Source organism: Eretmochelys imbricata, chromosome 5, assembly GCF_965152235.1.
Source record: "Eretmochelys imbricata isolate rEreImb1 chromosome 5, rEreImb1.hap1, whole genome shotgun sequence".
Taxonomy (NCBI): Eukaryota; Metazoa; Chordata; order Testudines; family Cheloniidae; genus Eretmochelys; species Eretmochelys imbricata.
The window spans coordinates 16,818,116-16,828,993 of NC_135576.1; positions in this window are offsets into that span (position 1 = coordinate 16,818,116).

Consider the following 10,878-nt stretch of genomic DNA (forward strand, 5'->3'; position numbering starts at 1 on the left):
CTTACACACCAAGTCACCTTTGAAAATGGGATGTAGGCTCCTAAGTCACTTAAGAACTCTTAAAAATTTTACCCTAGATACCCTTTCTTACCGTGGATTATTAAAGGCTAACGATATTGAATGGTTTCTACGGTGCCTAACTTTTTATAGCATTTATTAAAATACAACTGATACTTATGATACTGTCCACTTCCTATTACACTGATGCTAATACGAACAAGAAAAATTAGCATCAAAACTTGTGTTAAATTTAACAGGACTTAAAAACTAAGTATGATATAATCACATTTACAGAAATACTCACATTACTACATCTCTCAAAAAATGGGTCAAATTCAGCCCAGCTCTAAGCAGGTCTACCTCTCTTCAGGAGAGGGCCACCTGTTTATACTAGCTCACTACCCAACAAGTGTCCTTCAAATATCTTACAGAATGCAGTGATCTGCATACAGTAGTGATAGTCACTCCTCAGCCATAAGTGGGGTTTGTCTTGAAACAAAGCTGTATCCTGCAAATACTCTCATGGTGCTCCTCCACACTGGCTGCCTCATTGAAAAGCATGCAGTTAAAGCACACACCCCTGCTGCCAAAACAAATCTGTAGTACCATGGTATGCATTATGTAACTATAGTGGTGTATGTGAAATACTTGTGCATATTTTGTGCTGAATTTCTCTTAGCAACTGTTATGGGGCCAAAGCCTATTATCTTTACAAACACATTTCCTACCCTCCAGTCTCTTCCTTTCTTGGTTGAAAAAAGCTGGATTCTGAGCTCTTTTGAAAATCTACCTACTAGTGTCATTAGAATGAAGTTAAGATTATGTGTGCTAGTAAGAAAAGCAGGATTTGGGCCATAGATTGTTCTTTATCCTCACTATTAATGGATGTATCCTTTTCTCATTGATCCATTAATCATTAAATTACCAGAGGGAGAACTTTCTTAGGATTCAAGTATATCTGCCTGATAATGTTTAACTTGAGAGCTGCTAAATAATGTGGTAACATACTAAAATCTCTGAGTAGATTTGTGAAGTGTGCTTTAGTAACTTCTTTATTTGCAAAGTTTCTATGGTGGAGAGAAACTTGAGATCCTTGACTTCCCTTTTTATTTTTATCTCCAAGTGCATCCAAAGTTAAAAATACTTCTCCCTGAAAAAAAACTGAGACCCAATACAGCTCAAATGTCATCATTCTAATTTTAAACTTAGCTGGTATGGCAGGTACAAAGGCTGAATTCTCCCATATTCAAGTGAGCAGGATATAGCATGGATTAAAATTTCCAGCTGTACAAATTCCCCTTTGAATGCCAAAAGTTTCCCTCAGACTCAGATAACATTTCCTCTCCTTTAAGAATTTTGGGCCAAGTAAAATTTCCTCTAGCATTAATGTCTGAATTTACGCAACCCACTAGTTGGCTGCTGTCCTAGTGCTATGTAATGACCGCAAATGGATGTGCTCTCTCAGTAAATGATACCTACTTAGTCCTCATCCTGCAAAATGCTGAGTGCCCTCAATTGCCATATAGCTCGATGGGAATTGAGAAAAGTTCCTGTCAAGTGCTGAGTGTTTAGCACCTTACAGGATTGGGCACAATATATGTGAAGTTGGTTTGGATTGTACCACATGGAAACGTGGACCCCCAGAGCAACTGAGGTATTTCAAGGGAGAGCAGGGAGAAAACTGCTACTCTGGCTATTTTTTCTCCCCAACTTCTAGGATCTGAAGATGAGATGGTAAAAATAATAGTGGGGATAACTGAATCCAGAACTTTTCTCAGCTATTCAAGTTCTAGGACAATGGGGGCACTCTTGATGCCGAGTAAAAGGATTGAAACAGGTGAGAATTGCTATCACTTGAAGATGACACTATGGATTTGCAGACTAACCCACATGATCAGGACAGTGTTGGGGCAATAGAGGTTTTGCGGAGGTGCTGATTACCAGTATGTAAGCCAACGACTTCCAGAATTTTAAACTGTTTCTGTACTTGAAGATTTTTTTCTTTTGGGAGGACTCACATTAGGCTGATATCAACGGAAGAGCATGAGAAATTTAGTAAAGTGCTATGGGAATGGCAAGGGAAAATTGATTTTAAAGGGTTGTAACATTGCCTTTTTTGTACATACAGTTGGTAATTAATGTTACCTTTTATCCCAGTTCTCTTTTTGATCTCTTTTTCCTTTTTGGGCTCTATGTCAACTTTGTCAACTCACGGACAGAAACCCTAACCTAAAGTACAGAAATGTTTAGCTATTCAATGTCTGGTACAAGCTACCTAGAGGATTAATCTGGCCCTCAGCAAATCTCCATTTACTTCAATGTGTTTGGTTCTAGGTCTCGTGGCTCCAGCCTCCAGAGAATTGTATCTCCAGGAAACAAACTTCTGGACAGTAACCATTACAGTCACCTGGCATCTGAACTGCCTATTTGTATCTGTTTAGGAGTGACTGTAAGTTCTAATACCTCAAGAACCAGCAGAGGTGGCAATGAAAGCTTTTAGTCCTGGTAATCACAAGATGGGAACTTAAATATGAAACATTGCTTTGTGTAAAAAATCCTATTTTAGGAACGCTTTAGTGAGTTCTAAAATCTATTTGTTATGGCTTTTTTTTCTCCCTAGGTGGCCCTTATGGGGTTCCAAGTTAGGCTAGCTTTACAGCAAGAGAGAGATGTAAAATAGTACCAATAACATTTGTAAATGCTATCAAACATATCTTGGAAATTTTTTTCTGTACAATATGTGGCATAAACAAAATACAAGTGCAATGTGGTAAAAGGTTTCGGTAGCCATTTTTTTGTGATCATTACTCATGAAATCACCATTTGTGAATAATGCAGCCACCTGATAAAAACCTTTATATCTCACTATCATGTATGCTTTCTCTATGTTTGTGAGTGCGCCATCAAACATGAATTACTAGCTTAGCTCTTAACCCCTTTTTCCCCCCAGAACAAAGTTCACCAGCTATAGCAAGGGGATAGTTAATAGATCAATTTCTGCTGAAGGTTCATAAGTAGTAAATTATCCTTTTGTGCTGCTGGAACTTGGCATATGATCTTAGTTTGGGACTGATTATTTTTCTGCCAGATTTGAAAAGGAAATGGTCTTGCCCATTATTGAATTATATGGCTGTTTATAAAGAAAAATATGTTGATTGTTTCATACATTTTTTGTGACTATATAACTCATATAGCTTCATTTTACTAATTCATTTTGGCACGCTTATAGGGCCTGATCCATCTCTCACTGAAAACAGTGAAAGTTGGATTGGGCCCATAGTCACTAACGCAGACTTAGAGCTTTGAGTGTTTTAAAAAACATACTAATAAAAATACATACTTTTGGATCCTGAAATGGAAGGAACTAGAGAAATCCAATCAAAGTAATTTTATTATTTCAAATTTATTTTTTGCATATAAGGTGTGAAATTTCTGTCACTAATACTTGAAATTTCAAAATACAGATGAAATGTGTAACCTAAAAGGAACTTCTAGGTGGCTTCGGAAAAACCATATTGCACTCTTCTCTCCAAGCCTGGCCCCTCTTTGTGCAGGCTGATAAGGAAATACTGTACTACTAGAGATGCAGCCTTTCAGATGAGCCTTAAATACTAAGGTTCTGACCGCTTGTGGGCATTAAAGATGCCACAAAATCTTCCCCAAAAGTGTGGTGTGAACTCAGTTTCCTTCTCATTGAAATTTCAATTTAGGTAGTTACGTTCAGCCTACCTTACTGTTCTCCCTGAAGTTTCAGCTGGATACAATATTCATACGTTGGCCTAAACTGGTGTGTAGTTTGGCTGTACACTTTTCAACAACTGCTGTGCAAAATACCTCCTATGCTTTATATAATTACTCTGTCATTTTAAGGCCCTGAAAAGAGTCACAGTGGAGCAGGCTTGTCTGTCTGTGTAGAGTCCCATTGACTTCAGGGGGACTTTACATTAGCATGTTTGTTTTTGCAGGATCGGGGCTTAAGTTTGTAAAGTACTTGGGGATTCCTAATAGAGAGTAGGTGCTACATAAGTTTGTTATTCATATTACTGTTAACATTTTTGTTATGGTTAATACTTAAAACGACTGGAATATAATTGTTTACAAAGCAGCAGGCTGGGAAATAAACATGATGATTGAAACTAAAGGCAGCAAATTTCAGGGCGTATCCGAGGAATAAAGTTCAATTGGGAACCTGAACTAAAGTTATATGGGATATAAAAATGTATAATATGCTCCCAGGTAACCAAATTAGGGTGGTGAAGAATAAGTCTCCTGAACACTGCATCTGCCAGTGAATTTGCAGTCTTTAAGCTCAGACCCCTATGCTGTACCTGAATATAAGAAAACTGATTGACTTTTCTTGTTGAGTTTATAGACCATCCCTTGCAGCTCCCCTGATAAAGTGCAGACTGCAGGGAACAATGTGATGTTAGTTATTCTATAATTTATTTTTAAAAACCACAATTTACATTTAAAATGACTGTATATTAAAAGCATAATTAAAACACAATTTAGCAGCAGCAATTTGGTGCACAGCCTTCTCATTACTCCAGATGGGGCTTGTTGGCCAGAGAGCCAAGAAAACAAACTAATTGTATTGAAGATATTTAGAGAATGATATTTAAATTTGTTATTTGCCATTGTACAATCATCTTGAATTTTCAACCAAGTAACCAAGGCTGCTGGAAGCCAGAGTGTGGCTGGTGTGTTCCTGGCAGGCTGCTGGGGTCAGAGCTGCTGGACCAGGGACAGACACTCAAGGTGTGACCTGCATGCTTTTGGGTGTTTGTGAGCAGCCCAAGTTGGAAGCGACAGCAGCAAAGCATTATGAGGCACCCAAGGTGGCAGGGCAGGTGGTGACACAGATTGTATCCAGGAAAGGGACCACCACCTTCCTACCTTGCAGGATTAATTCATTCATGTTTTTGACTTTCCTCGGATACAATGACAGTAGAGGCCATACATGGTGAGGGGACATTGCTCTCTGCTTGACATTTAGGTCTGCTATAGACAAGGTGTTTTTCCCCCATCAGTTTAACATGAATGAAAACTCCTCTTAACACCAAAGCAGACACAGTTAAGCACTGTAGCTTGATAACCCTGTTAGGCTACCTCAACTGAACTAGCTGTTGAAAAACAGCACCTTTTCCCCCAGTCGAGACAAGGCCTACATGGCACAAATACATTGGTGTGTGTTAGGACTGTCTTTTTGTTCTGTCTTTGAATAGCACAATGGGGTCCTGATCCACAAGTGAGGCTCTGACGTGATCTGATGAGATAAATAATATAAATTAAGTATTTGCAAACAGTTCTTAGGACCCAGTCTGGCAACCCATATGCACATGAGTTGTCTGATTGACTTCAGTGGAATGACTTTTGTTACCAGATGTGCCCATTACTCTGGGGTATGCTCATTTATTAGGGTTACTCTTCTGGGGGGAGGGGTTTCTGTAATTCTATTAATGTACTGCTTATGTCACTTGTGTGTTCATATGGAGCTCTACTCCTTCCTTCTGCAAGTCCACCCCCCAATGGAGCTATCCTGTAGGACCTAGGTTCCCCAGGACTGGGTTCTTCCAGCCCTAGAACCAGATGAACATGTGCACACACACACACACACACACACACACAACAGAGCAAGTCTGAGCAGACCAGGTCAATCAGCACTCTCAATCTGACCCCCTTATATGTCCCTGTATTCAGTGGGCTGGGTCAAGCAGCACTTTCAGCTACCCTTATATGCCACAGGTTTAACATGTCCCTATCCCCCCTTTCACGTCACAATTGTACTGGTAGTAACCCACCTGATGAGCAAACCCCTGTAGTGCCCCAAAATACTGTGGGATCTTTAGCTTAGGTAAAAGAAGTGTTGCTGAAGAGTAAATGGGGGAAGCTAAAAACACAAAAGAGTAAAGTTCAGAGAGAGAGAGAGAGAGAGAAGCAACCAGCTTAACCATAAAAGTTATTTATTGAATAATAGTGATAACTACACAAGGAAAGCCTAAACCAACATAACATACTTTATTAAAAGTCAATACCTGAGGTAGAAAGGAAAACAGAGAGAGAGAGAAAGAAAAGGATCTCACTGCTCCCTGAAGCATGAACTGGTTGGGGTTCCCAGGTGATGGTGGTAGCTCAGGATCCTGAGTGCAGGAGACAGGCAGAGTCCCCAGCACGATACTAGGAGATGGAGTCCTAGTAGAACTGATTAAGAGTTTGGGTCCATGCATCAGAACACTGATTGGAGGCTGAGTAGGGATTTTTGTAGAGAAAATACAATGGTTCAAGGGAGAACATTAGATTTGTTTATGGGTAAATGGATGACTTAAGGGTTTTCTTTGGGCTAGATAATAGGAGCTGATCACTCTTGCTTATGGGTGGTGTTTTCTTCCAGGGAGCTTTCAATGCAACTAGGCTGCTTCAGTATTTTGACAGGTTTCAGAGTAGCAGCCGTGTTAGTCTGTATTCGCAAAAAGAAAAGGAGTACTTGTGGCACCTTAGAGACTAACCAATTTATTTGAGCATAAGCTTTCGTGAGCTACAGCTCACTTCATCGGATGCATTGGTGCCACAAGTACTCCTTTCCTTCAGTATTTTGGATATCAATCTAGGATTTATTACTTGAATTGGTCTGATAATTGCTGAGCAGGGTGTGTGCACGCGTAGGTTCATTAACATCTGGAAAAGAGATCCCCCATGATGCCATGTTTCCCTGCTTTTCTGGTCCCAGAGTTCAGTGCTGTTCTCTGTTCTCCATTCTGTATGCAAATTGAGATGTCTTCCTGTCCCATCTTTCATGCAGATGAGGCTAGGGGAGTTGTCTCCGTTTTCCATTCTGTATGCTCATGGAGATGTCTTAATCTTGTCATCCTTGTCAGGAGGGGTCTAGGTGTGTCTCCCATCCGCCCTTCATTGCTCTCTGCAAGTTTTTTCTCTGATGGGTTTTGGTTTAAGCAGAGGCTGGGGGAGGGGTGGGGCGGTGTCTTTCATGCATCAGACAGGCTGGATACTGCGCCCTGGTTCCCCAAGAACACAGAGCTGACTGGTATCACTTGTTTAAGGACAACTCACATGAATAAGGCTTGGTCTACACGACAAAGTTAAATTGATTTAAGTCCATTTGCCTTGACCTTGTTATGTATGTAGATGAGGGATCCAGTGGATATAGTGTACTTAGATTTTCAGAAAGCCTTTGAGAAGGTCCCTCACCAAAGGTTCTTAAGCAAAGTAAGCTGTCATGGGATAAGAGGGAAGGTCCTCTTATGGATTGGTAACTGGTTAAAAGATAGGAAACAAAGGGTAGGAATAAATAGTCAATTTTCAGAATGGAGAGAGGTATATAGTGGTGTCCCCCAGGGGTCTGTGCTGGGACCAGTCCTATTCAACATATTCATAAATGGTATGGAAAAAGGAGTAAACAGTGAGGTGGCAAAATTTGCAGATGATACAAAGTTACTCAAGATAGTTAAGTCACGGACAGACTGTGAAGAGCTACAAAAGGATCTCTCAAAACTGGGTGACTGGGCGACAAAATGGCAGATGAAATTCAATGTTGATAAATGCAAAATAATGCACATTGGAAAACATAATCCCAACTATACATATAAAATGATTAGGTCTAAATTAGCTGTTACCACTCAAGAAAGAGATCTTGCAGTCATTGTGGATAGTTCTCTGAAAACATCCACCCAATGTGCAGCGGCAGTCAAAAAAGCGAACAGAATGTTGGGAATCATTACGAAAGGGACAGATAATAAGACAGAAAATAGCCTCTATATTGCCTCTATATAAAGCTATAAATCTATATAAATCCATGGTATGCCCACATCTTGAATACTGTGTGCAGATGTGCCCGTCCCATCTGAGAAAAGATATACTGGACTTGGAAAAGGTTCAGAAAAAGGCAACAAAAATGATTAGGGGTATGGAACGGCTGTCTTATGAGGAGAGATTAGTAAGGCTGGGACTTTTCAGTTTGGAAAAGAGCCGACTAAGGGGGGATATGATAGAAGTCTATAAAATCATGACTGGTGTGGAGAAAGTAAATAAGAAAGTGTTATTTACTCCTTCTCATAACAAGAACTAGGGGTCATCAAATGAAATGAATAGGCAGCAGATTTAAAACAAACAAAAGGAAGTATTTTTTCACACAACGCACAGTCAACCTGTGTAACTCCTTGTCAGAGGATGTTGTGAAGGCCAAGACTATAACAGGATTCAAATAAGAACTAGATATATTCATGGAGGATAGGTCCATCAATGGCTATTATCCAGGATGGACAGGGATGGTGTCCCTATCCTGTTTGCCAGAAGCTGGGAATGGGTGATAGGGGATAGATCACTTGATGATTACCTGTTCTGTTCAGTCCCTCTGGGGCACCTGGCATTGGCCACTGTCAGAAGACATGATACTGGGCTCTATGGATCTTTGGTCTGACCCACTATGGCCGTTCTTATGTGTCAGTGCTAAAATTTGTCTCCTGCTGATGTAAGCGGCTCATTAAAGTGCCACAGTCACACCACCTCCATGAGTGACGCAGAGCCTCAGTCAGCCTGTGCGGGATGATATAGTCTGTGTGTAGACACTGAAGTAGTTGTGTTCAACCTCCTACTTCTCTAGCAGCTGTTCACAATGCCCTTGTCCCCGCAACAGTGACCGCTCCGGTCACAGTTTTGAACTCCACTGCCCATAGACTGGAAGCCTGCCACCCCCTTTAAAACACCTTGAATGTGTTTGAAATGCCTTTTCCTGACTGCCCCCCTTGGTGAGTACACCTAGCAACTCACCCTTGTGTCTGTTCGACTGCCCAAATGACCATGCTGGCTCCACACACAGAGCGCTACTAGACTCACACCTGCCTGGATTTTTTGGCCCATGGGGAAAAGAGGCTGTGCAAGCTCAGCTGTAGACCAGCCATAGAAACATTGACATCTATAAGCAGGTTGCATGGGGAATGCTGGCAAAGAGGCATGACAGGGATCAGCAACAATTCCTTGTGAAAGTGAAGGAACTATTCCAGACATACCACAAAGTGAGTAGGGCTGCCCCAAAGCTTTTCCAATGAACAGCATGACTTGCTTGGCAGTGACCCCGCAGATGACGGTGGACACCTTGGAGGATCCTGAGATAGACGCACCTTCTATGAACAGCAAGGGGGGAGGTTAGGGAACACATGAGGGGTGGAGGGAATTCAAACCATGTTGCAAGCCAGGAACCATGTGAAACTCTGCACGAGTCTAGCCAGTCCCACCAGGCAAGCACAGATGAGCCTGCTGATGAAAGGGAAGGGAATTCAGACAAGTGCGTACATGCATTATTCCTTGCAATGTTTTTTTTTTTTTTTTGCTTATCCTTTCCCTCAAACCTCATCCCCTGTCTGCCTTAGTATCCCCTATAAAAATGGTGCCTGTCCCATCTACAAGGCAAGACAAAGGTGGTCATTGCTTTACTGGTGTAACATTAGAAAATAAAAGGTTAGGGATAGGGTGACCAGATCACAACAGTAAAATATCGGGACACATTGGGGTGCTGTCAGCCCTGCCCACAGTCCACCCCTGCTCCTCCCAGGCTCTGCCCCCACTCTGCCCCAGGTCCCGCCCCCTCCCCACCACGCCCTTCCTCATCCCCCCGCCTGCCGCTGGCTTGCTGCGTCCCTCCTCAGTCCCCCACCCACTGCTTGCCTCTTCACCCGCCACTCGCTTGCCACTAGCCTTTTCACACCCCCACCTGCCCCTCATCCCTACGGTGCCAACTTCCCCTCTGCCCAGTGGGTGCTCACCCCCCCGCTTCTTCCCGCCCCTGCACCGCCCTCGCCCCACCTCCATTCCACCCCCTTCCCCAAGTCCCCGCCCCTGCCCTGCCTTGCCTCTTCTCCCCTCCTCCTCTGAGCACGCTGCCTCCCCGCTCCTCCAGCTCCCTCTGGGGAAAGTCCTAAGCACCGCCAAACAGCTGTTAGGTGGCAGGAAGCACTGATAGGGTAGGGGAGGAGCGGCGATGTGGTGCGCTGGAGCGGGGAGAAGGAAGTGAGGAGAGGAGAGCTTGCCTGTCAGTGGATGCAGAGCACCCACTAATTTTTCTCCTAGTGAAAAGGCTAGTGGTGAGCGTGGGTGCTCCAGCCCCAGAGCACACACAGAGTCAGTGCCTCCCTCCCGCTCGCCTCCTTACCTGAATATCGGGACAAATGGCATCCTGATCATACATTGACTGGGACGCGGGACAAAGGGTTAAATATCGTGACAGTCCAGATTTTATAGGGACATCTGGTCACCCTAGTTAGGGAATAAATTCTAAAAAGGATTGTATGACATTGTGGTTACATAATCCACATCAGATCAGTGTCCGGTGCTTACGCAGAGGTAGACCAAACAAAGGTAGAGTCATCATCTGCAAAATGCTTTTCATTCCTTTGGCTGGTTGGGCTAGGCGTGGGAGCTATGCAGAGTATTCTGTTTATCAGAATAAAGATGACTTCTTTATTCTCTTGAGAGTTCTGGTTGAAACCTACATGGATATACTCTGCAATCCTCTCCTGAAGATTTTAAGGGATGGCAACCTTTTTTTTTCGACCACAACAGGACACTTTCTCATACCACTCTGCAGTGCTTTTGGCTGGCCCCATTGCAGTAAACAGGATATAAACATACAGATCTAGGCAGCTTTGGTCTCTGTGCCTTTATTACCCTCAGGAGTGAGGTATCAGCCAAAATCAGCGCTGCCTGTGAAAATAGTGCCAATATATCCACAGCCAATTCCCTGTACCCACGCCCAGCGAGGGGGGGTCTAAAATTTTCATAGATTCCAAGGCGAGAAGGGACCATTATGATTATCTAGTCAGACCTCCTGAATAACATAGGCCATAGAGCTTCCCCAAAATAATTGCT